The 26,795-nt window shown below is 45.2% G+C and overlaps 1 protein-coding gene across 5 annotated transcripts in view; it reads right to left on the bottom strand.

The window, feature by feature from the left end:
* The window catches only part of PPL (periplakin), a 465,062-nt gene that overhangs the window by 220,631 nt on the left and 217,636 nt on the right, over positions 1-26,795 (bottom strand). The window contains exon 1 of one of the 5 annotated variants that reach the window (XM_078662908.1): positions 10,990-11,102. The exons of the other annotated variants lie outside the window; for them this stretch is intronic. The gene's annotated coding sequence lies outside the window, so the exon portion shown is untranslated. Of the gene's footprint in view, positions 1-10,989; positions 11,103-26,795 lie in introns of those variants that run through there. 5 annotated transcript variants of the gene reach the window in all.

Raw genomic sequence — 26,795 nt, 5'->3', positions numbered from 1 at the left:
TTTCAGGGTTTTGTATAGCGCGAACATGATCCTTACAGATAGTGTTAGTAGCTGTTGGCTTAGCGATGATTTCAATTCATCGGCCTCAAGTATTGATTATGTGTGAGCCAGTTTTGGTGTCAAGTACTACGAGTGAGTGTTTTGCAAATGTATAATTTCTACTTAATTCCGTCCAAAAACAGCACTCTACCCCTAGAATTAAATCCACTGGAGTGAATTACACTGAAAGGTTGAAACTATGTACTTTGTCTTCGAGGATGTTCATGCTCAACGATTTTTAATTCTAGAAGCTATGAAGCGGCAGAGAAGACGGAGAGTCTCAAAATTCAGCTATGGAAAGGAGACACAGGAAGATACACGTCCTACATTATTTGTTCATTAAATATATTTTTTTTAAACTTTATTTACCGGTTTGACATTCAAAAAACAAACCAATATCCAAAGGTACATCTTCATGTTGTGACAAAATTACAAAAAGAAATACAGCAAAACACACAACTTACATTTAATGGCGTTGCATCATAATTGCATCCTCTCCGTCTCTGACTCTCCCCCCCTGCTTGTGACTAGAAACTGAACATTATACCTTATGTATTTAAATTGTATTTCAGGTGTCGGTGGGTAACTCACCCCACCCCTGTAGGGGCTATCCCAGTCGGAGAAAGGGGGTTAGGACTGTTCCAAGTCTAACAGGTAGGTTTTCAGGGGACCCCCAAACGTCTCTAGGTCTGGAGGTAACCGGCAGTGTGGAGGAATATAGGTCACTATTTGACTATTTAACCAGGCTTTAACAGTAGGGGTACGCTTGCTCCCCAGACCACTGCTATCTCCCTCTTGGCTAACAGCAATGCAATAGATGTCTATCAAAGAAGTGGCTTAGGAATATTGTGAACATACCCCAGGAATTCTATCTGTGGGGTGGGCTGGAGATCCAAGCCCGTCATCCGACACAGTTCCACATAGACTGCCCTCCAATAATTAGCCACTTTCATGCAATTCCAAGTTGTGTGTGCAAGATCTGCATATTGCGTCCCACATTTGGGACACACGTGATCTTGTATGGTCAAATGAGTGTAACTTCAAAGACGACCTATACGCCCGCCACAAGAACTTAAAATGTAGCAGTTTGTGTCTGCTGTTCAGTGAGACCTCCTTAATTTGTGAACATCAAAAGGGCCATTGCGGGTCGTCTATAGGGTGCCCCTAATCACCCTACCACTTAGTGCGTATTTTTCGCATCTTTAACTTTTATCAGCGGCAATGAGGTTTTGTATAATTTTTAAACTAAATGGTCTCCTTGTGTGCTTGAGATTAGGGTTGTCACGGGCAGATATTATTCTGGTTCTAAAGGGTACTTAGGCAACAGTGTTCGTAGGGCGCAGCGAAGCCTATTCAATATAAATGTATCCATAAATGGCGCTTCGCTAAATCGAGCATCTTCAGACAAATAAAATACCTGCTGACCTGGAAAAAGATCTCCACATGTAACCAGCGAGTATGTAATGAGTGTCTTTTGGACTATTTTTTAGCCATAATGGGTATCCATGTATTGTTTACAATTGGAATGGCTGAGGAGTATAGCTTGCGTCCTCTCGTAACTGTCACCAGCTTCTGCCATGCCCAGCTAGTTGTCAAGATGGGTTGAATATCAACTGGATCTCTGGGAAAACCCTTTGGTAATATTGTATTTAATGGGGTAGGGCTCACTAGATCAGCCTCCAACTTAGTGTAAGGTATGCGAGCATCTGATGGTACCATGAATACACAAAAATACATTGTGCCTGTTCATTAAATATTTTGTGCTGATTTCAGTTATCTACTCACAAAAGAAGGTAATATGCACAGATTAATGAGGCACAAACCTTTAGTTCTGGAGGATACACCTTCCGTAAAACTTCCCAAGTTAAGCTTTTTGGGCAACGACCAGCAGCCTCCTTCTAAGATCTCAAATACTTTTAATTTCACCGAAGGCACTGTCTTTTGGCCACCGGAAGATGTCTGTGCTTGTTCGTTGCTTTATGCATTGTAATGGCGTCCTCCACACAGATGAAGGTTGGGAATTCCCTCTGGGTCTGTGTCAGACGTCATCTCAGGGGCACCAGGGAGGTGCGTGTGACAGCTGTCTGTCAGCATCTCTCATATCAGAAGACATCCGCCCTGAACGCAGGACGCGACAGGCAACTTCACTGGAGCCCTTTACACTGCTTCGTTCACAAAACAGGGGTTCTGCTTCATGAGGCCACATTTATTGTGGCTGGAATAGGCCTTGGTGTAAGTCCAGTGGATACTTGCTCTCAGTGCTTTGGTTTCATAGACTTGTGAGTCTAGTCCATGGCTCTCTTTACACACCTTCGGCATGAACCTGGTTGATAGAGCAGCCCTTTAACTCCCAGGGTGGGTCAATGCCTGCTCTGATTCTGAATGATTGCTTTCAGGCAGATTTGTTACCATCGTGGATTAATAATCGCTCTAATGCCTGTCACTCTAATAGCCCACTGCCATGCAGCTCCAGTCGTTTTGTGTTTAAATTGGGAGGTGGAGTGGTGTGGCTCACTGGTTAGAGGCGGCAGACCTGTAAGCAGAGAACGGCCCGGGACCAGGGTTCAATTCCCGACGCGGCAGGATCTTGGACCAGGGTCAACGGACTCGATAATTCTCGCCTCAGTGCCTAACCAGGGAACACACTCGGCAACTCTGGGCATTAAGCTTGCCTCATCTCTACAACGGCCCCCCACAGACGCCGGGGATGCCTGGTTTCACCCTGGAGATACCCAGAAAGGGACCATCTCACAGGGAAAACCAGGCCGGGTTCCCCAGCGGTCTACAGCGCCAGGACACTCGGGTAGAGTAACAGTGCGCTTTACAAGAATCCCACATTTACATTCACATTTAGGTAAGCCCATTATTATTTTGTTTTATAGAGCGCTGGCTAGACCGGAAGGGATCAGAGCGCTTTACAGGTTATGCGAGGACCAAACGAAAAACATACCATACAGCACAGAGGTGGTCAACAGTCAAGTAAAAAGAGTGAATAACAATAGCGTGCAGAGGCATTCATCATGCTCTTAAAGGGAGCTATTAGCTGAAAGTGTCAGTTACAACATAAACACTTTGAATGCAAAACGCCAATAAAGATCCTAATACTGCACTGATCTTACCAATGATAGCATAGAAGAAGTCATGAGTGATGTAACATGTGGGGTAATTAGCAGTGCATGGATAGGTACCTTAGGGCACGAGTCATAGTATCTCGAAATAACTCCAAATCCAACTGCTGAATTTCCATGGCTCTGTGTGTGAACCCCTGCTACCTACCTCCCTTATGTGGTGCAAAACGTTGTCAAAACTAACCTCCCCCTGCAATTATCATCTTTAATAAAAACACAGTTACAGGGAGCACCCCAGATCACGATATCGCAAACATGTACACACAAGGAATTTCAGTACTTTTAAGCAGCACCGTGGGCCGAGGCCGCACCGGTAAAACCAATGTCAAACGGAGTATACTTTTGGCAAGGAACAAACGTGTAAGTAACACCGCTGTGTGGTGTAATAAATCACAGATGATCCGCAGGCAGTCACTCCTCCCTCCCGCAGACACACCCAAACACTCAGCACCGATACGCAGTGCAATTGATATATCAAGCAAGTTTGTATGGAATGCATATAATGGCTCCTTTTGTTCGTGGCTCGCCTTGTAGCCATTGCATTACGGGGATATGTTTCTCTTGTGGAGCTCAGAGAAGTGCGTTAGTTATAACTTTGTGTGTGTTCAACACACTTGTGTAACCCACTCCACCCTTTGTCTCACCTACAATTGTGGATAAATAACCAAATCTTACAGTACTCAGTGCAATTTCAGAGTGAATTCGAATGTAAGTTTCACTTAAGTGAATAAGCATTTTGTGATTTGGACTCCTAGTTCTTATCTCTGTGGTCCAGTCACGTGATGTATAGTACACCAGTCTGGCCAAATGAGATCTTTTACCGCTGATGGCGAAGCCTACCACAACAGCGAAATACAAAACATAAGCATACAGGTTTATGAGAGTGGGGCTAGAGTACTGGTCATACGGGCAAACACTATCATTGTAGTATCCGACTGGGATTTGTAGTAACCACATACTTGGTAATCAGCAGGTTTGCGCTTCATGAGCAAAATTCAGGTACACGCATGGGCTTTAACGTTCTCAGGTGGCTTCTTGCCGATTCCTTCCTCACGAGGGATCCGGCTCTTGCACTAACAGGCAGTGGCAGAATCCAGGACCATTCTCATATTAACGAGGCGTGTTCTTTACACTGTATTAGAGGAGAACAGGTCCAGAAATTGCTACAGTCGTGACGGCACTCAATAAGGCCGGGTATGTCTTACTAGGCAGGTGTCATCCAGGACAGCTAATAACCTTAGTGGTGGTGCAAGTTCAGTCTAGCACTGGTCAAGAATTTATCAAGCTTGGGAATAGGAGAGTGGTCCTGGAATCAGTGGTCTTGGGACAGGATTGGGTTTCTATTATTTGGAACTTTGCAGCACCGTGGCAGTTGAAGGGGAAGATGGGCCATTTGGCGCCACCAAGGTGCGACATGTGCAATAAACTGAAGACTGTAGCCATTCTCTCTCTTTCTCAATGCATGCAAACGAAAGGTTGTAGTTTGATCACACAGTGGTTGATTAGCTACATGGCATCTGGCCAGCAAGAAAAGATTAGGCTTAACATCTAAGCCACTGGTTACTTATACGTGTATTCTTCTCCGAGCTCCCTCAACAGCTTTACACGATGTTGAACACTTACCCTGTTATGCCTTACTAAGGCTAATCAGGAACTGCTATCACTTTGGGCGGATTGCCCCTTCCCCAGTTCACTTAAAAATATTAACACGGTGGGGATCATTTAGGTGCTGTCTGATCAGTGCGAGACTGGCAATCGCCTATACCCAACATTTCTGAGATTGGTGTAAAACGTGTATCTGCATATACTTTGCATTATGGGAGCATGGTTCTCTGGCCCAAATAACCAAGTTCTAGACATTCTCCTCCCTACAGGCTATACCATTTTAAGAGAAGATATGACCAACAAAAGGGGGTACCTTGGCTATTACCTTCATGGACAGGATGTGAATCAACATGAATGGCAATGTTGAATGTCGGATGGAATTTGAGTCACTCTCTGCTGCAAGGAGTTTTCCTCCACATCTTCTATCCTGGTATCTCTTGTTTTGTTGTTCCACGGAGCACAATGGTAAATTCATGGCAAAAGTTATTGACTCTCTCCCTTGCTTTCCTTGTAAACACTAATTTCTATGGAACAAGGAGATGTTTAAAATCACATGCAGTCAGAGTAGGTTGCGGAAGAACACTTACAGGTACTCTAGCAATATTGGGCATCAAATATATCATGGATTCTTCTACATTTATCAAAGCGTATAAAAAGGATGTAATTTTTCGGTCTCGCATACTAGGCAGCCCATGCTCTGTCTGTTGTGAGGCATCCTGTGCCCACTTTTCAAGCCCTACTTCATTATTTTTGCTTATGCACTCCACAAGAGTGTGTTTGTTTTCCAGTTGATTCCCTTGTGAAGTTCTCTTCCCCTTTTTGAGGTGCTGCTCCATGTTCTTCTTTCGCCCGCTTGCTCCCCACCTGTGTCTGCCATGTTACCACGGCCCCCAGGTTGCTTCCTCTCCCCATTGCTTTCGCCAACCATTGCTTCCCTTCACCTGCTTAAGAAACACTTTCATGGATCAGTAACTAAAATAGGCAACTAAAAAAAATAAAGCGGCCACGCGAAACTGTGTGTGTTTTTTTTAACCCCTTGCATGCTGATGACGGCCTCCGTCCTTCATGCACCGCGGTGCTCCTGTGCTGATGACGGCTGGGGGCCGTCATGTACACGCCCACTTGCGATTTTGCCGCACAGGCGCAGAATCGCGGCCGCATGCAAGGGGTTAATCCTTTAGCCATGCTGAACAGCATTGGGAATGCTGTGCAGCATGCCGAAAGACCATAGGCAGAGGTGTCAGATTGCTGATATAAATGTAGTAGAACAAACATCTAAAGAGATGTCTTTACTGTGATGGTGTTATTATGTGGACTTACCCAAGCAGCAAAAGTTATATCTGTGATTTCCAAAAAGCCGGTGTTCAAGTAGCACGAGCTCGAAAAAGAGGCAATGTCTCCCAGGCGAGGAAGCTCTTACACTGGCTTCTTGTGGAAGGCAAAATCCTTTGCCCTATCTTCACATTCAGTAAAGATCCGCTGCGGTGTATTTGAGCACTTAAACCGCTCCCTAGCTTTGTACCAGGACATTTACACACTAGCAGTATTAAATCCATCCAAACCGTCCTCTTTTGTGGGATTGGTTGCTGAGGAACCAGATTATGGAATTAGCTTCCGTTAGATATCCGAAAGGAGGAAACGATTAACGTGTTTAGAACAAAATGAGAAACATTTCTTTTCCAAAGCTGAAGATAATACTTTCCTGGGGAATGGTCTTTCACTTTCACTGCAGGTGACTTCTCTCATGACCAACACCTAGACAGTGTCTCCGCAGTGCATGCTTTGTAAATGCCCTCATCCCTTTTCAGCCAGAGGAACAGGCGATGCAGCAGAGCAAATCAACAGTGATTGCAACAACTTGCAGCAAAATACAAGTCTGGCAAGAGGATCTGCGTTCCTCCCTCTTTCTAGTCAAGCACTGACTGATTAGTGCTTTATACAGAGAGTCATCAGTCCGCAGAGAAAGGAAGTAAGGGCCCACGTCATACAATGTTTAACAGGTAAGTGGTTGCTTTGTAGGGGGTTCTACTGAAACCTTTCTCCTTCTCCTGTCCCTCTTCCCTCCCTGTGGGCCGCATACCATCTCCCTCCTTCTATTTGTTTTCTTTCCGGACCTTCTAGGTGCTGGGTGTTCTCCACCGCCACCCCTGTTCCGCCGCGCTAGGCTTCAGTGCACCCTCCTCATGGGGGGGTTTCATTTGTGTCACATGCTGATGGGTGCGACCCACTGCTGTCCCCTGGCCAGCGAATCCCCTCTCGACCAAGCAGCTGGATGGTTCTTTCCTCAGGACTGATTGCCTGGTGCCATGAACACCTTGGATGCAAAGAGATCTGGGGCTGGATATTCACAACATGTCAGCATCCGACACCCCTTTCTCCAAAGCTGTAAGGCAGGCCAAAGTACTGGCTCCAGTACTGGCTCCCACACCAACAACTGACAGTACAGCTGGCCTCCCATGGCCGGTTGCGCAGTGGGACAGGTATGGTGTCCAGCCAAGAATAAGGGGACCCCCTCTGTAATAATTCTAGGTCAGGGAAAAGAGGGGAGAACATGCATACAACAATATATATTGTTGAGGTGTGGTGTCCAGGCCTGGCTGGACTCTCGCTGAGTTGAGGCTAGGCCTCTGACGTTATTACGCAGCGGCCAATGAAGGACACCCACACCGTGGGTTAAGTGTGGCCCAAAGACCCCGAGTGGTCTTGCACTCATTTATTCGAGTCTTCGGGGGAGCCCGCCCTCTGGGTGTGGGCAGGTATGAGATACAGTGTATAGTGCGGGCCGGGTGGCACCGTCACTACAACAGGGAGGGTGAATCCAGTCTCCAGTAACACCCTTCTAGTGCCTTAATAGGGATGTTTTTAAGACTCGAAGTCTCAGATAAGTCTCACATGTTGGTGTTTTTGCGTCACAGCTCAGCATTCATGTTATCTTTACATTGTTGAATGTACTGATATGTGGTGTGACATCGTGGCTAAGATTAAATCTCTGCAAGCCCAACTCGGCCCTTCATCTTTCCAAGACAGGATTCATTAAAGAGTACTGTTAAAATGGGTATCACCGACAACTGATATTTTCAGTATTCAAACAGTGCGAAATGGTTAATATCAAAAGAGCTTATTCACATGTAATCCGCAAGTAACCCTTTCAATAACCTGAACTCGATTTTTGTCCATGCCGAAGCACTATTTATGAGACTTTATTCCCACACCTGAGGGCAACCACTGTTCGTAAACCATGAATCCCGCCGTTTCCACTGCTATGAGCCCCGGGTGCAGGCCGCTTCGGTTCTTGTTTCCTTGGCACAGAAGAGTCCATCCTGTGCTCTGGCGAGCATCAGCGTGTCTTCCCGTGGAGCCTCCTCACCTGTTGCAGGGTGTAACGCCGCAGCCAATCTCAGCACAAGACCATGGGCAAATGGATCAAAACTCAACCTTAGGTTAGAAATCGATGATTGGACCAGAGATTTAACCACACAAACGACTTTAGAGAGGATTTTCAGGCATGAAACCTCGTTCCGTGCTATTCTCACCCTGCAAAATACGAAACCTTTTCTCAAAACCGAAATGTTAATTTAGACCACCAGACCAAGATGTTGAGCACTCATAGGTGTCCCTCTAATGTGCATGCTTCATAGCTTACTGTCTTTTCATGTTTTCCGAAAAGGCCCTTCAATAAGGTAAAAAAACAACTGCGCGGGTACATTCAAATTGTTCAGGCTTTTCCACAAAATCAGCAAAGTAATTTCTTTACAAATAATGGTCTAGTTATTAATTTGGAGACTACCTTGTTTGCTGTTGGGCTTCAATATTTTTCTTTCAATCTAAGGGGTTCAAACACTCATGAATTCCTGCTTTCCTATTCGTATCCTAAGTGACAATTCTGGCCGAGGTCCAGCTTGTACAAAGGCTTTTCTTGCAGGAACCCGGGCTGGCTCAGGTGTTCCGACAGATCACAGCCGCTGGAGGGCGGGTCCCAGAAACCTCTTGCAAGTGGTTCGGGCGGATTCTTTCTCACACCCTGGAACGTGGTTCATGGAGGGGAGGCCAAACACGGTCACCCGCACGCCGCACCCACCCAGCGCAGGGCAAGGCAGCCTGTGCAACACTCAGCTTAGCAAACACCGCGGCCGACCCTGAGCCAATGTTTGCAGACATTGTGAGGTCTCTGTAACCCCCCCCCCCCCCCCCCTGGAATCATCAAAGAGGCCCCTGCAGCAGCAGCGCCTTCCCTTGCAGGTCCCCACCGCGTGATAAATAACTCCTACAAGGTTACTACGTGTATTAGTACCCTAAGGGCCCACTGGGGCTGAACCACACGCCTTGTTTCAACCTACAAATACAATAGGTTTACAACCCGCATCGTCAATTACCTTATGTACAATGTACACATTGCTATGCACCGCAATGTTTGTCGAAACGCTACAGTGGCTCACAGTAAATACATACATTTAAAAATAAAAGTAAAGATGGGGAGGCGGGTTGAGCTATCAAAGAAATATCCCGATTTTCTGACACGCATGTGCCTCTGGGAGTCCCCTAGGGTTCAGATGTGATCCAGCCCCAGCCCTGCCAACCTTTCCATGGAATCAACAGTTTGGGGAATCGAAGCATGCTTTGCTCTGGTTCAGCCAGAGGACTTTCCACTTGCTGCTGCTTGAAGCCATGGAAGAGGCAGCCTTCAGAAGTGCAGTAGTGCTAGGGGTCTGGACACCAGCCAGCAGTGCTTTCAGTGGGTGAACGGGTGGGTGTGTCTGGGAGGGGCAGAGGTGAGGACACAGAGGCAGAAGGGGACGCCTTTCCACGGGGCATGGTCTGTGCGACTATGGTTGTGGCTTAAAACGTGCACTAACATTCTGAGCGTCTAGAGAACCCCCTAACCGGTGTGTGGGGGCCTCTCATTGAGTTCTTTTATCGCATCCACCAGCCACGTCAATCAATAATGAATATAGGCCGACCTGTTGGCTGTGCCAATGCAGGTCAGCAGTAACGAGTACAACGGTAACAGTGATTTTGCTGTGAAACATTAGAATGGAAAAAGTTTCAATTCTTGTAAATAACACTGTGACGTGGATATTCCTAGGCTCTGGGCAAGGAGTACTGGTCCCAATACTTTCCTCTGCAGTCTCTTACCGTTAACTAGTCCTTTTCTCGCCCAAAATCTTCCTGAAATCCAGCATCTACACATTTCACTCATTCCCTTCCTCGTCATCTCTGTGTTTTCCTCTGTCCTTCTGCACTTACTTCTTTGGGTCGTCCCCTTCACCAAACACTCTCAAATAAACACACACACGCACTCTCCCTCGCCTCGCCTCACCTGTAAACACACCTGCTTCCCCTTTGGCACTGTCAAAATGCCAACAGCTGTTTGTACCTCCTTCATACGCTTCCCTAAATAGTCCTAATTCAAACGGGTAACCATGCTCGTCGAAGGCGAAGAACTGGCTGAGCAGGTAGAGTGGACACCTTTCTGACCCGCTGACCACCACCGCGAGAAACCTGCACTGCCTTCAGCCTCCACTCCAGAACTCTCAAGCGTGTCCGGTCATGAACACGCGTCCACACCCTACACACGGCCAGACACCTACACGTGACTCCTTTCGATGCGCTATATATATACAAATACTACATCTGAAACAAATACTTCTAGGAACTACAAGGGCAAGTAAAATGTGAAATGTCAACAGAGACTGCATCACTGACATGAATTAGCTTCTAAGGGTTTACAGTCACTATTGAGATGTGTTTTTAATGTAAAGTTAAGGACATGAATACAGAATCCGTTTAAAAGTCCGTTTTAGTTACTACCAGATCTTAGACCAGAAGGGGTATGTGAAGACACAGTTTGCCTGCAGTCAGTCTCGCAGTTCAGGCGCTGGGCGACTGCAGCCGAAGAAGGGTCGAGGGTCAAGCAGCCGAAGAAGGGTCGAGGGTCAAGCAGGCCACACTCGGGGGAAGCCTCGCTCAAACGCGTGGTGCCTGGTATCATTTAATATGCAGCCTGGCGCTATTGCTGCAGCTTACCAGCAGCCATTAACAATGCCCGGGGCTTTGTAAATTGCTCAGTTTGATTCCAGCGCGTGGGCCACGTGTAATAAATGCAGGTCCGGGTAGGGCTTGTATCAAAAATTAGATACAGAGTTATTCACATAGTATATAAACGTTAGACGAAGCCACAACCAGGTCACCATATAAAAAAGCGGAAAAGACAGGTTACCTTGAGCCCTGGGACACCTCTGGGTTACAGGTAGTTGAGGCGAGGCTCTTAGCTCAGCTTGCAGGGGGTAGGAAACAGCCTTGGGAGTCCAGACGAAAGCCTGGGCTGTAGTGGGCAGCTAGGGTGCGTTGATGATGTCCGCCTTATCTTTGCCTAGTACAGCGCCCAGCGGGGAGGTGCGCTCTGCACTAACTGTCAAAGGGCCCAATCAGAGGCTCCCCTCTGAGCTTTCTTACACCCACTTTTCCTGTCACTCCAGTTGGAAGACCCAACCTATCTTTACCTTTGCCAAATTCCACGCATTCCAGAAAAACGAGTTCAGTGGGACCCAGCCGGCCAGCATCAACTTAGCTGTTTAAAGGCCACCACACCCGACACGCTGTCAGCACAGGGCACCAGAAAGAGGAGTGACCACCTCCACTTGAAACAGCTCACGCTGTTTCAAGTGGAGGTGGTCATTTGTAAATAGGGTGGTCATGATAACCTTGGCCCACAGCTCAAGGACACGAGGGGAAAAAAGGAGGCGGAGAGAAAATGGTTGTAGGACTTCACATTTTTCAGGGGGCTTCCGCTGACAGGTCAATGAAAACCCATACGGCACCGCCACACGTGGAGTCGCAGTGACTCCCCTCAAACACGAACCTTTAAACACACACCTCAGAGAACGGGCGCAGCAAACACCTCTGTTTATTACACAAGTACGCATGCAGGACTAACACTCTTTCACACAGGCACACCCCTAACACACGGGTCCACCCGCCCCTCTCCAACATGCATATCTGTACATTTTCTATTTTTAAAGTAACTCGCCGAGGAGAGCCCGACCATAGATACTTTTAAAGGGCTCGCAAAACACTTAGTGAGTGAACCTCCCCTCCCTGGGATCAGGTATTTCTGGAATGTGGTTCCAGGCACGCCCTGCGCTGCCGTCCTGCAGGGCTCCTCCGGCAGACTGCGACAGGTGTTCAACCTCTTCAAGTGTGAACGCCTGCCCGTGGCCCGCTGCGACTTGCAAGCGTCTTCTGGAGAAACGTGTCCTCTATGGGGGGACCGCATAATCTGGGCCCGTGCACGAGCCGAGCCCTGACAATGCTTGCCATGTAAATCATACTAACGAACATTAAAGTATAACAAATGCTCTTTAAAATAAAAATAAAGTGTATTTCTCTTACATGCGGGAGTTTTGATATTAATGTATCATATTATAGCACTGCCCTGGGGTAAAAGTGATCGTTTTAAAACAGGACCCATTAGTGAACCAAGAAGGCAAGTGAGCTGACATGTAAACATAACGCAACATTATTGTCTATTCAATGAAATACAATAGGATGTCTACACTGGCAGTAGCCGGCGGGTGGTGGTCGCCTGCTTGACACGTTGACGCTGACGCGACGTACAGCGCGAGGCCCGAGTGAACGCGGATTGCTGAACGCGGCTCCTGCACCTACCCTGAATCTTCTCCTTAGCACTTTGACCGCTGCATGCTTCTCGCCCTTGTGGCCCCTAGCTTAACCCTTTGACCTCCTGACCCCCGTGGCACCAAGGCCTTCTGGCCTCGAGGCCCTTTAGCCTGTGATATGGGGAGGGGAGCCGTCACACGCTGCTGGGGAAGGAGCAGGGGTCGCTGACTATCTTCAGTTACGGAAACTGCAACCGAAGCGACAATTGAAGCCGATACTGCAGAGTACTACAGCTCTCGGCGTGGGTGACCAGGCGTCCCGGATTTGCCAGGACAGTCCCGGGGTTACACCAACTGTCCCGGCAGATTTCGGTAATTTTGGCTCATTTCAAGGTTATTGGAAGCCAAGGGGTCGACTGAAACCTGTGAGAGGCACTTATTGGGTGTTCTAAAGTTGTGTTAGTTAGCATCTGTTGTAAGTAAGCAATTTAATGAACTAAAGTTGTGTTATATAGCATCTGTTATAAGTAAGCAATTTAATTAACAGGTATGATGCTGATTTTAGAAATTACAATTTATTTATTTTCCTAGTGCGTCGTGTATTCCTATGTTGATGAGAGTTGTCATTCTGCGCAGCACTATTTTTTTTTATTTTATTATTATTATTTTTTTTTTCTTGTCCTCATATTCGCCCTTGGTGACCATATGATGACGAAGGAGTGTTGAAGATGACTGAGGCACTGGCCCAGATAAACTGGGGGGGATTGAAATGGTACCTAGGAGCGTATCCCACAATGCCACGCCTCCAACTTTATCCTCATCCAATGGTACCGACAGGGTTAGTAAACTGCTATGTACAACCCACTTTATAGCTGGAGTCGCATATATAGGGTATGTAAAGCAAAAAGACGAAAAAGGGATCAGGAAAACAAATGATCCATCCAAGCAGCATAATCATAGGACTTGAGGGGAAAAAAAACAAAAAACCCCTCAATGTTCTAGCCTGTTACCAGTTCAGAAGTAGCCAAAATCTCCTTTTATGTTGGTTGCCTCCTCTGGCCAGATCTAGTTTAGACATCTGTAACATCGCTGCTCGCCAATCTGTATAGAGAGGAGGAATCTTGTCTTTCCAGCGTTTACAAATTTCTCTTCTAGCTAATAGACAACTGTAGAAGACCAGCTTTTTACTTATACCTTCGATCCCGGGTATAGTACCAAAGAAAACTAACGTGGGGCAGGGACTATTGATGTAAAAGTGTAGTCCTTCTCTTATTTTTGCAAAATGTCCCGGTTTTTGGTTCTCAAGATCTGGTCACCCTACCTCGGCAGTTCCTGGCAGGCTGCAGACTACTGACCAATGTGCAGGCCAGGTGCTGTGCTTTTTTCACTTGTGCCGGGGAGGTTGAGCCCAGAGGCTGTAGTCAGCCACCACTGAGGGAGGGCCCGGGCCTCTCACAAGTGGCCTTGCTAGGTCTGGGTGCAGCCAGCTCAGTCTCCACCCCCTTTTCTTTTTTTTTCTCACAGAAGTTTTCCACAACTAAGGCCTGGGAGTAAGACTTCAAAAGCTGAGGCTCCTGTTCATTGGCGTGGTGTACTGACCCTCAGGTCTGTGCCATCAAGAGCCCCCAGGAAGTTCCATAAGAGTCTCCCACAGATCCCAACAGAGGAAGTTTACAATGGGTGGACATGCCCATAATGAAATCACAGTAAGCGCCCCAGACATTTATAACTCTGTACTGACCCAGGTCGATGAGGTAAGGGTTTACCCCATTATTATCTACTACCAGACATACAGGTGGCAGTAGGCCCCTCTGTGGAGGTGGTTGCAGTAAGGTCTGTGTGGAACGGTTCTTGGTAGCCTGGAGTATTATCCATATCATGGAAGCTGCAGTGATCCGCGCCCAGTGGCTAGTGAGTGAGTAACTACGGTTACAATAATAGAAACTAATTCTCACTTGGAGGTGTTGGGAGGTGGAATCAACCTACCTTGGTGTGAGTTCTAACTTTTTTTACAGTTAGCCTGGATATAATGACATTAAGGAAATTACGTTGTAGCTGATTAATTGCTGCAAATAATCTATCTAATCCTCTGAAATTAAAAAAATCTATTTTCCGGAAAAAGTCTCAGCAGCTTCCCCTGAAGTCTTATCCTTCCATCATACTTTTTTTCTATGAACAGTAACTATAGAGGTGAATGAAGAAAAGGATACGGCTATCGAGATGGATTTAGATTTTAAGGCATGTAAATATCTTTCGTCCCCGTCTGTGTGTGCCAAGGGGCCCAAATAAGGTCAGAACCTCCATCTCTTGTCGGAGTCAAGAATGCTGATCAGGTCATCTGGCAAAAGCCTTATTGAACAGTGCAAGGAGGTTCAGGAGCCATACCAGCAGCCGTGAGGGGAACGGCTTTACAGGCAGACTTTGGGGCAAAACTCGCGCAGCGCCAGTGACATCGCCGCCGGGACTACACTTCCCAGGTGCCCCGGCGGTCGCGGCGCGAGGGACGCTGGCAGAGCGCCCGGAGGCGCCATAAATCAGAGGAACGCCTCTCGCCCCCGCGAGTCGCCCGCGGGAGAAGCCCGGGACAAGGGCGGGCCCGTTTAAGCCCTGAGAGGCCGGGTCGGGCCACCCCCCTTCCATCCACTACCAAGTTTTTCTGTTAAAATATTTATGTGCATTTAACTGGGAGATTTGCTATGCCACCTAAAGAGGCAAAGGGGAGAGCTGGTGTTGCAACATTTACTGGAGCAATGGACCAATTCATAACATCTGGCAAAAAAGAGGCAGGGGTTGGTACCAGGGAGGTCGCACCAGTCACGTTTTTTTAAATCAGGAAGGTAATGATTCTGAGATGATACTCAAGGGCAGGTCTTAAGTCCCACTTGGAAAAACCCTGAGAACTTTCACCTTGGCCTGGAGGGTGCAATCCCAGCCCCAAATGACATGATTCCCATGGTAAACTTTGTTGAGTCTGCTGACGAGGTAGAAGTTATGTTGTAGGATTTTACTTTGCCGGATATAGACTCATCTGTTAAGAACTTGCTGAGGGAGATTTGTGTGAAATCATCTGCAAAAAAAAACAGTTGATTGGACAGAATGCTGAACAGTGTCAAACATTCACCCCAGTACAGATATCTAGGGCTAAATCGATCGTCTTTTGCTCCCCACACCATTCCAATTGAAACACAGCCATATGCAAATCAGTCTTGATCCTGCTCCCCCTGCAAAAAGTCCAGCACAACCTGCCAGGGCCGGTGCTCCCTGGACGAGAAACAAGCATCCTGGGAATGGTTTCGGAGTATCACCACTCATCAGCCAGGCTAGCTTTACTCCAGTGGCATGGAGAGCACAAAACCCACATCTGGGCATACCTGTCCCACTCGGAGTGACAAATGCAAAACAAGCATTTATAATGCAATTAGTCGTGCATTTGCGAGAGTTTAAGCTATTGGCATTGTAAATGACAATGACTTTTATTTATCTGTTTTGAAAACCAACACATACATAAAAGGCATTGCCATTTACAATGCCAATAGCTCAAACTCTTGCAAATGCAAAGGCTATTGCATTGAAAATGCTTGTTCTTTTATGCAGCTGAGTGATTAAATTTGCACAGCACTATTGCCATTTATATTGGCAAGCTGCCAAAAAAAAGAATGTTACTGTGTGTAACGAAACCAGTGTTTATGTAAAGCGGTGGCATTCCCTTTGTATAAAGGTAAAAAAAACGTGGGACATCAATATACAACCGGAAGAGGTCTTGACCTCAGAGGGGTGGTGGGGACAGGCAAGTAGCAATAGCGGTCCGTGGTGGGAGTGCTGTAGGGCGGTGACGTGGGGTGGGGGAGGGGCAGGGTGGGGGGTAGTAAACTACGGAATACGGCCAAATACAGGTAAGTAAACATAAATAAATAAAACAAATTTTGTTGCACGCACTGCATCGCATTTGGCGATGCAGTGCGCGCAATGAAATTCATTTTATTTATTTATATGTTTACTTACCTGTATTCAGCCATATTCTGTAGTTTACTATCCCCGAACCTGCCCCTGCCCCACCCCACGTCACCGCCCGGCAGCACTCCCACCACCGACCGCTACTGGCAAGTAGGAGGGGTGAGATGGTGTTGGGCACATCATGGGAGATTGGGGAGATGAGTCATGGGCAAGCTGACAAAAAAAGAATGTTACCTTGTGCAATTAAACCGGTACTTATGTAAAGCGGTCAATGAAAGTGCTCAATGATTTCCCTGTATAGTACAGAGTACTAGCCAAAGGTGGTCACACACCTTTATGTGCAAAAGGTGTGCCTCCCCACTCCAGGTGTGTGGCCGCCATAGGCTAATACTCCAATAAAAAGAAAAGATGGCGGCCACTACAGTTAAATCGGAACGCTGTGGCAAAGTAAATAAAGAAAGGAGCGTGGCCGCTATAGTTAAGAGCGGACCGAGCTGGCAACGTAACTAAAGAAAGAAGCGTTGCCATTATAGATAAAGCGGACTGCACAGGCAAAGTAAATAAAGAAAGGAGCGCAGCTGCTATAGTTAAAGCGGACTCCGCTGGCAAAGTAAATAAAGAAAGGAGCGTGGCCGCTATAGTTAAAGCGGACCATACTGCCAAAAAGTAAAATGTTGATGAAAAGGTGCAAGTTGGTTTTGTAAATATGACACTGCCGCCATTACTAAAAAAATATATATAAAAGCAGGCGCTGTGATGCATTGCAGGAAAGCATGTTGTGGGTGGAATAGGAGAAATCATCCAAGAAAATAGTGCTCACAGACTAAATAAAACATACTGAGTAACAACACAAGTAAAAGTGGCAGTACTTATGGAAGGTTACAAATGTGGAAAAGGTGGTACTAAGGAGGGACTACTAAGCCTATTCAATAATCAAAATGCAACCATTTGGAAAGGACAGTAACAGGAGCCAATTGAAAAGATGGATGGAAAATGGGTGGAGCTTCAAGTCCATACCTGAATACAGCATGCCTCGCCGAGCAGCGCATGCGTTGCCCAGGCTCGAACTAAAGAACAACTGATGGACAGAATGCTGAATAATGTCAAACATTCACCCCAGTACAGAGATATGAGCCTAAATCCATCGTGTTTTGCTTCCCAAGCCATTCCAGTGTAAACCCTGAGATATGTATATCAGTCTTGACCCTGCTCCCCATGAGAACAGTCCAGCCCGAAATGCCAGGGCAGGTCCTCCCTGGACCGAAAACAAGCATCCTGGGACCGGTTTCTGGGTATCACCCCTCATCAGCCAAGCTAGCTTGACTAGTGGAATGGAGAGCACAGGACTAACGTCTAGTGCAATAAGTCATGGTGTTGGTAATTTATGATGTGGAAGGCATCCATGATAGTAAAGATGTGGTGAACCCCGAAGGTGGTTCTAAAATGGGGTTTGGGAGCAATAGAGATTACAGGGGCTTATTCCCTGGGTGTCCCTTGGCGGGGTTGGGTTTATAAATCCTATCAATGGTACCTCCTCTTGAAAAGTTACCCTTAAGGCACAAACAAAGCCCTAATAGATACCTCAATGCAGATGCATATCATTTTCTCCCTCTACACAGAAGTGTGACAACAGAAATGAGATTAAGCTAAATAATCTGAGAGGGAGCCAGAAGGGTTAAGTGACCCAACCTCAAATATGTTGGACTTTGTCTTTTTGTTCAATCAGGAATTTGGTCCTCCAAATAAACATTTCATTCTATACTCTTTATTTGACATTGAGTCCTCACGACTGGTGACTAGCAGGGTTATCGAAAATGTTTAATAATTTTGCCGTGCTGCCCAGTTCTAAACTAACATTCAGCTCTAAGATTATTGTAATGCTAATCTTGAAGAACGTTGATTACTTATTGAAAAGGAGAATTCAAGTATTTTGAGAGAGTCCGGGGAAGAGTTTAACTGTGATAGTCCTGAGTTGAATATCCAGGAAAGTTCCAGGAATTGGATTTGATGGGGTCTGTTAATCCTAAAGCTATCATTGCCTCAGTAGTCAGATGCAAAGGGAAGAAAGTTATAAATGTTACGTAGTCAGTGGAATAGGGCTCCCAAGTGCCTGAGCAAGGGGATGATTTAACCAAAAAGAATTGAGTAGCAAGAACAATAAATGGTGCAAGTAACATTACAAAGTATCCTGTGTTGTGGAGGTAACCCCTGGGGAAATCTTGTATCTTGGAACATGGCAGGCCTCGGACAAGATGATTCAAAGTTGAACTCTGTAATGAATCCTAATCTCTTAATCTTATGTTTGCAGGAAAAGTGGACCTGCTCCGATTTTGTGTATTAGAATTTTGTTTTTTCCTGTGGAGCGGAACCGTCCACCAAAGGTCAAGCTTGTGGTGGTATTGTCATCTTGCTCAAAAGCAATGTCAATTGAAAACAAAAAATATTTGTCTATCCTTCAAACCTACGTCTTTTTTTAAAGATGGCTATTTTCAAAGAGAAAGGAGGGCTGTCATCTTTTTTCTTAGTTAATCTGTATATTCCCCTGCGCAAGTCGCAAGACTTCCTCATCAAATCAATTTTTGCATTTGTACGTAATATCAGTCAAATAGAGGAATGTCCCCTGGTATTTATCGTAGGAGACTTCAATGCCAACGTATCTAATTCAGCATGTATGACCTTAAATAATGCAGAAATTAATGAAGCTTGGTCTATTCCTGCAGAGGTACTCCCAAAAAAAGATCTGAACAGAGAGGCGGTGCCTATTATTCCTAGATAACATGAGATTACATGATTTAATTTTCCTGAATGGGAGATTTCCCATAGATTCTCTTGCTTCTTATACTTTTCATTTTGCCTGTGGTAAATCTCTAATTGATTATATGGTGGTGTCACTTCAAATGCTTATGTTCTGTTCGCATTTGAAGATTTTTGGGACGGATTTAAGTGACCATAGTATCCTCTCTGTCTTAGATGATTTTGAGTAAAATGTTCTTGATTCTCGGAACACCAAGAGGGATAAAATGACCTTCAATAAATCGAAAGAGCGTTCCTTCTGGTCCTGTAATAAGATAAAGGTCTTGGGCCAGCGCCTCAAGGTAGCGACTTCGGGAACATTGGACATACTCAAGCACAAACCTAAATCATGGGATGAAAGGCAGTTGATTGCCCTCTGTTCCTGTGGGAGTAAAGGCAAAGAACCTAAACCACCTAAAAGGACCACCTGGGCCTTAAGAACTGTAAATGAGAAAATAAACCTCCTAGTCAGGAAGCTATTTATTTCCTTTACAATTCCAAGACAGGGTGAAATTTACTGCCTCAAGCATAAGAGAGCTAGATTGAAAGTGATGGAACATAGAAAGGAAGAGCTCAGGAAGTGGATCAGCCGAGAACTCAAGAAAATACTGAACTGTAATTGCTCAATATTGTGACTCTAGAGTTACCTTTCAAGCAATTGGAATATCGGATGACTATTAGACCAAGTGTATTTCTGAGTTATACACATGTAATCCAGGCAGCAGTAACCTGCCTGTTTTATAGGTTGATGCAGATTCCTTACCTTGATATTGCCCACCTTCTGGTAAGGAGATCATGGGATTCATTAAAGGTGCAAGACCATCTGGTACCATAGGATCTGATGAAATCCTGATATCAATCATCAAGAAGGAGGTTCTCCTATGGGCTACCTTCTTATGTCCGCTATTTAATCTTTTTTTGCCTTTAGGGTGATATTCCCTCTCCTGGAAAGAAAGCAATATTGTCCTCCTGCATTAAAAAAGCCTTGAAAACTTCTCCTGCCAATTATAGGCAAAGTACCCTTCTGGATGCGAACGGCAAATTATTTGCCAAAAGAATTTTACTCCATCACAAAGAGGGGGCATTTGAAAATATCATAATTCCTGTAGAGCCGGTTGGCTTTTGAAAGAACTGCGGTACCCTTGATGACATCACATGTTTACAAACAGACATATAAAGTACACCCAGCTGAGGAGCATGCCAGTGTACTCTACATCCATTGATATCTCCACAGCATTCAATAGGGTAGACTGAGGGAAGCTGTGGAGAAAATTGTTTCTGCTAGGAATTCCTTATCTTTTGAGGCTCATTATAGCTCTTCACTCCTCCAAGTGGACTCAAGTTTTGATGGGTGGAATCTAGGATTATCAAAGAGGGTGGTGACAAAGAACGATCTGAAGTGGGCGTTCCTGTTGGCTCTGCTGCTCTTTTCGCTCTACATATTTTCAGAGTGCCCATCAGAGTAGGTAAGGCAAAGGGTACCACCCCTAAAATCAGTTCTATGGATGTATGCTGTCTTTTATATGCGGACAATATAGTTCTGTTGGATTTAACACCAAGATGGCTCCAAAGGTGTCACAGCGTCTTCAAAGACAATGCAGTGGAGCTTTTGGTAAAAAAAAACACCTCCAAGAGCAAAGATTTGTGTTTTAGAAAGAATGGTCTATCACAAAGGAGGGACTCTAGGTTTTTTGGACAGGTCCAGCATACGTGCCCAAACTAAGTAAAGATATAGAAAGTATGCTGTTCCTAATTACAAGACAAGGGAAAACTAGGGTAACCGGTTTTGCGTGGTCATGAGATGTAGGAGGACGGGATTCCTCCTCTTGGAATTTGGGGCCCTCACACACCCGGCTGGGTGTCATGCTTCATAATAGGGCTGCTCCTCGTCAGGTTGGCGCTGCAATACCTGATGGGCTCCCTACGAGGGGCTCTTTTGCGGGGATCTTTTATATCAGTTGCGATGAATTGTATATTTTAATCATGCCATTATACATCCCATTTGCACTTTACACATTGCAACTTTTTAGATTTCTGTATTGTTGTCACAGTAATGCCTGCGTAAATGCTATATTTGATGCACTTTTGTAGTGGTCCTCAGTCGAGTATATTAGCATCTTTGCACGCTATTATTGAGTTGCAATGAACTATGAATTCTTATTATGCAGTTATATGTCCCATTTTCATTTTATAGATTGTGTTTTTTAGATTATTTTATTGTTGTCATAATAAGGACTGTGTATATGTTTATAATGGATGTATTTTGTTATTTCTTATGTGGAACTCAGTTGAGTTCTAAAACATAAATAAAACATTGATTGATTGATTGTACAACTGGTAGTATGTTGGAATAAAAATGTGTTAGCTGAGTTACCCATGCATTCTAAGTCTTAAGTTAGGATTTGCGGCACCATTTTATTTACAGCCGCCATTTTGAGTCATGATTGAAATTAACTTTGGTCTCCCTCATGTTCTGCTCCAGCTAAAACCAACTGCAATAGATTTAATTTCTCCAAGGTTGAGCTTCGCTGTACTAATGAATACACTGTCTTTGTCTGTACATTCCTTTCCCTCACTAGATAGGCCTGCTCCCACCCTTAGAGCGGAGGGTGCCGGCAGGAGTGACCTTGATGCTGAGATAGCATGTACCCGGTCTCAGGATCGAAACCCATCCTTCTGTATCTCCTTTGTTCACTAGCTACCAACTGGAAATTTCCAGTCAGGGCATGTTTTTAATGGTTTTGAACTATACTTATTGTATCATCATGCTTGCTGAAGTCAGCCCCTCTGCAGCAATCCAAGGAGGCTGGTCAGACCAGACTCCACTCGAGTGTATCCTGAATAAAGCTTACCTAGTTTGTATTCTCTACTGTCTGACCGACTCTTCATTTGGATGGAAGGCTGAGAGTTGGTCATGAGTGACCCGGGTGACCCTAATCGGGTCACTTCCTTCAGTTGGAGCCCGAACAGGGACCCCATCGGGTAACCCATCCTCGCCACGGATGGGTGAGGTGGTCAAAACCATAGTCGGGTCGGACGGGCGGACCGGGGATCCCTGCACGAGAGAGTCTTGACCTGTCTAACCGGTCGGTGCTTCGCCCAGTGGTCATTCCAGCTGGGGTCCTGAACGGCGAAACTCTTGGATCTGACCGTTTGGTTCGAAGAGTCAGAGGTGGAGAATGAATTGGTTTGACCTGTGTGCAACAGGTGAGTTTGTTTTGGTTCTTTGTGAATATGGTACCATTTTGGATTGGATTTGGTGCGGTTTGAGGATCGCCTTTGGATTTGGTGCGGTTTGAGGACCGCCTTTGGATTTGGTGTGGTTTTTGAGGACAGCTTTTGGCACAAAGTGTCCATAAATACTTTGCAGGGCAACATAACGAAGTTGGTATATTTTTGAAAATGCCCAGGTGTAGCAAATTTTGAGTTTTCTGTTGTCGCTGTAATTCTGCTGATGCTCAACTAGAAGAAAGTTAGCCTATGCCTCCGGAAGGCACTCCGAATTTTGAAATGTATGTAAAACATGGCACTGGCCCTATTATGTTTAGTACATTAAGGCACAAATATACGAGGGACAATGGTAAGTTGCAGTGGCCTTTGACAGGCACTTTTGATGAACAAAAAAATAATTTTTACAGGAAACGTTCACGAAAAGGAGTAGGCAGTCGATGTTTCATTCCCTAACATGGCAAAAAGTGGCTAAACAGAGGCGAATGAAAGCAGAGAAAGAGGCCCGGATGGGGAGGACGCAAACATTGACTCAGAAAGCTGCAGCGTATGATAGAGAGATGCAGGAGATAGGCATTAACAGTGCAGATAGGTGGTTTCAACTGAATACTGATAAATCATATGTCGTAAGGGAAGAAAATTATGCTTTTGTAGAGGAACTGCTAGATGCTCGACCCCCACCTCCATATGCCCCGCAGAGGATAGATCCCGCCCTTCCCCAACAGGCCCAGCTACACGGTTCTTCTATCTCTGCGGTTTCTGCTTCTTCTATCTCTGCGGTTTCTGCTTCCGTAACTGTTGATCAGAATGCCTTGGCCATCGCACCTCCTGTTCTTTCTTTGTCTTCGCCGTCTGTTGCAACTGTGACTGTTATTACTCCTGCAACGCCTACTGCGTCGGCGTCTCTCTCTCTGGCCCTTACACCCACAACAAAACAGACAATGACGTTGGTGCCTGCTCCCTCTGTTGTTACCCCCACTGTGTTCCTCCAGTCCCCGCATTACTGAGTAGTGAGACACCGATGCGCGGCCCTGATGATAGAGTGGATGAAATTTAAAGAGCGCATGGGGCGGACATTGGTCTGATCTGATATAGGGGATGCAGAGAAAAAGGTGGTGGCTAATCAGGCAGCACAGTGGGCTCGTAACCCCATTCACAATGTGGAAGATGTGTGGAGTGTGATGAAGGATTATGAGCCCTTTCTACAGCAACATGACCTTAAGCACATGTCGGCTACTCTGATCGGTTTTTGGGAGCAGCCCTTTAAGGGTGAAGCACCGCTGATTAAATACTATATTAGGGATCATGTGTATGTTACTGATATGGAGCCCGCTCATGTCTTTGGCAACGTTGCAACATTGATTACTTATCGGGCAAGACTACTGGAGAAGAGCCCCACCCGGTGTCTCAGTACCCGATGACAGAAGTGCTTCCCATATATCACCCTGAAATACCAGAGCAACGGGTTCAGCATGATGTCATTATTAAGCCAGGGGTAGCGACCCGTTTCCAAGAACAGTGGGTTTATACCCCATGGAAAAGGAGTGACATCTTGTTCCTTAAGACTCAGTTACCTGACTCTAGGAAAAATCCTACTGCATATTATAAAGAATTGACTGAGGCCGCTTAATCAACGGTGAGGACACTTGCGGATATCGAAATGTTCTTTGGTTTGTTGGTGCCTGTTGATATTTGGAGGCAGGTACATACACAGGATCATATTGCTGAATTGGGTGGCACCTGGGATCAAATTAAGGTATGGGACCAGGAAAGGAAGCCTGGTGAGAAGCCTAAGGAAGAGATACTTGCTCTGCCTGGCCGTATTATCTCTTATATGCATTTCCTTATCCCACCCCGAAAGAATAATTAGGACAAGCTATCGGCCCGTCGTCAGAAGAAAGAAGAGTGTGTCTGATTCTTTTTGCAACTCGATTACAGGCTTCTGAAAGCAGCAGGAGTGACCTTGATGCTGAGATAGCATGTGCCCAGTCTCAGGATCGAAACCCATCCTTCTGTATCTCCTTTGTTCACTAGCTACCAATTGGAAATTTCCAATCAGGCCAGGTTTTTATTGGTTTTGAACTATACTTATTGTATCACCATGCTTGCTGAAGTCAGTCCCTCTGCAGTAATCCAAGGAAGCTGGTCAGACCGGACTCCACTAAAGTGTATCCTGAAAAAAGCTTACTTAGTTTATATTGTCTACTGTCTGACTGACTCTTCATTTGTATTGAAGGCTGAGAGGTGGTCATGAGTGACCCGGGTGACCCTAATCAGGTCACTACCTTCAAGTATGAACTCACTAAATTGAAAGTGCTTTCATACACGATAATGAAGAAAAAGGAGTTTTGTGAAAATAAAATATTTGCCCAAAGTCAGACAATTTAAGCGAGGAAGTCGCAATTTATCCAGGTTTTCTGGTTTCACTTTCTACAAATCAGCTACTAAACGGGTACCTGTATATCCCATATTTATGCTAACACTTTGTTTTTACCTCTTTGTGTATTTTGCGGTACTTTTTATGTAGCATGAACTCAACCTAATTGTATTGGAGCACTTTACAGGAGCACTAGTTACATTAGCAGCTCAGCTCAGCACCATGTGACTCTGGGCAATAGCTCACTTAATTTCCACGACAGCCCCCGGCGCTTGAGACCTGTAAGGGTGAGTAGTTCATGCTTTACTAATACTGATGTAGTTCGTGCTTTACAAATACTGATTTTTTTTTTTTTTTTAGATAGGTTTCTACATCTGTAACATTCCATTTTGGCTCCTGCTCTCTTCTGTTTGTGTATATGGCTTTTGTTGCCAAATTTCCTTTCTTTCATGAAGCATACTTCTACTTCCTTCTTCAGATCTTTGGCTTCATTAACCTTCTTCACCCAGAATATTGGATTGCTCGTTGGCTTTCGCCGATTTCACCACCTCTTCTAGGGATGGGTTACCCATGACCCACAGATGTTTCTTGAATTTTCCTTATATTGGTATTCTGCCTCAGTTGATCCCTGATCAGTTCATCGGTCATCATACCGAAATTGCAGGTGGTGAAAAGGCTTCTCAAAGCTGTTAAGGATTCATCAAAACATTAATTTACCCTTTGTCTCCTGGTATAAAAGTGGTATCTTTCCAGGGTGGTACTAATAGTAGGTTTGGACCTTATTTCTAATTGCAACATTGCCTTCTCAAATTCATCTAGATCCGCTTCCACATTGGGCGATTGTACTCTGCGAAGCGATCTGAAAATTTCTTGACCATCTGAACCTAGTGGGTGGAGTAAGATGCCTTTTCCCCTTTCAACAGGCATCTTGTCGGCATCCATGGCTGTTAGATAGGTAGTAAACTCTTCTTTCCACCTTTTCCAGACAGCTGGTGGATCTCCTTTAGTCTGTAAAAATTTGTGATGCAGATCAAATTGCATCATGACGTTATATTGATGAAATAAGTAATGAGTCTCACAATGGTAACTGTACTTGAGGTAACTCGCTTTGTTAACCAATAATGAATAAGGATTCACCATTTGCTCTTTACCTATGATAATGAATGTAACTAGGGATGCAGCAGAAAATTGCAAAAGAAACCTGTAGCGCTCTTAAGTTGACAGATAAAAGTACCTTGCTCTTCACATGTGATAAAGAATGTAACTAGAGATGCATCAGAAAACTGTAGCGCACAACAGTTGACAGGTAAAAGTACTTTGCTCAATTGAAGTTTAGTTTTGCACAAGTAATATTAAAGCATATCTCCTCTGCTAAAGGTGTGAAGCGAGTATGGCAACTTACGGTATAAATGTCTGAAGTGAGTATGGAAACTTACGGTATAAACTGACAACAATTCAGTTTGATCCAGTGTATATTAGCAATGGCATTGTTTCCTCTCAATGTCTTTATCTACGAGCCTACTGGAACGAGGCAAGTCCGTAAGCAACAGTCTTGAGCACATTTGGCCTTTTAAAGTAAATTAAATAGTTAAAAATGGCTATGATGCGGCTGGATGGCATAGATCAAAGACCAAGCAATTGAAATAACATGTCAGCCTCCATCTGAAAAAGAGGTTCGAGCAGCTGTACGGTTTGTGGAGCATCTGAAAAATCAGTAAATGGAGGCAGGCCTAGTCAAAATCCTTCTCCGAAAAAACCTTCCTCTCACTCTTTTACTATAAGAACCTCTTTCTAATTTGGTTCTTCCAGGTCTCCTTAGCCACCCTTCCACTAGCCTCTCAGGCTTGTTCAAAAGTTGGGTTTATTATTCACAAACACTCTGTAGATTTTGGTCATTATTCCCAAAGTTCCTCAGTGAGGATTCTAGTTTCGATACACAAGCATCAGGAACAGTATTCCAACCAGGAAGGTAATATGTCAGTGTCTGTGACCAATCAAATCCTGATTAGCTCTGCCCTATTAACCAAGGGTGGTTTAATGTTAAGTGTTGGTACT

Source organism: Lissotriton helveticus, chromosome 10, assembly GCF_964261635.1.
Source record: "Lissotriton helveticus chromosome 10, aLisHel1.1, whole genome shotgun sequence".
Taxonomy (NCBI): Eukaryota; Metazoa; Chordata; class Amphibia; order Caudata; family Salamandridae; genus Lissotriton; species Lissotriton helveticus.
Note: the sequence above shows the minus strand (reverse complement) of the source record. Positions and strands in the feature narration are given on the sequence as shown.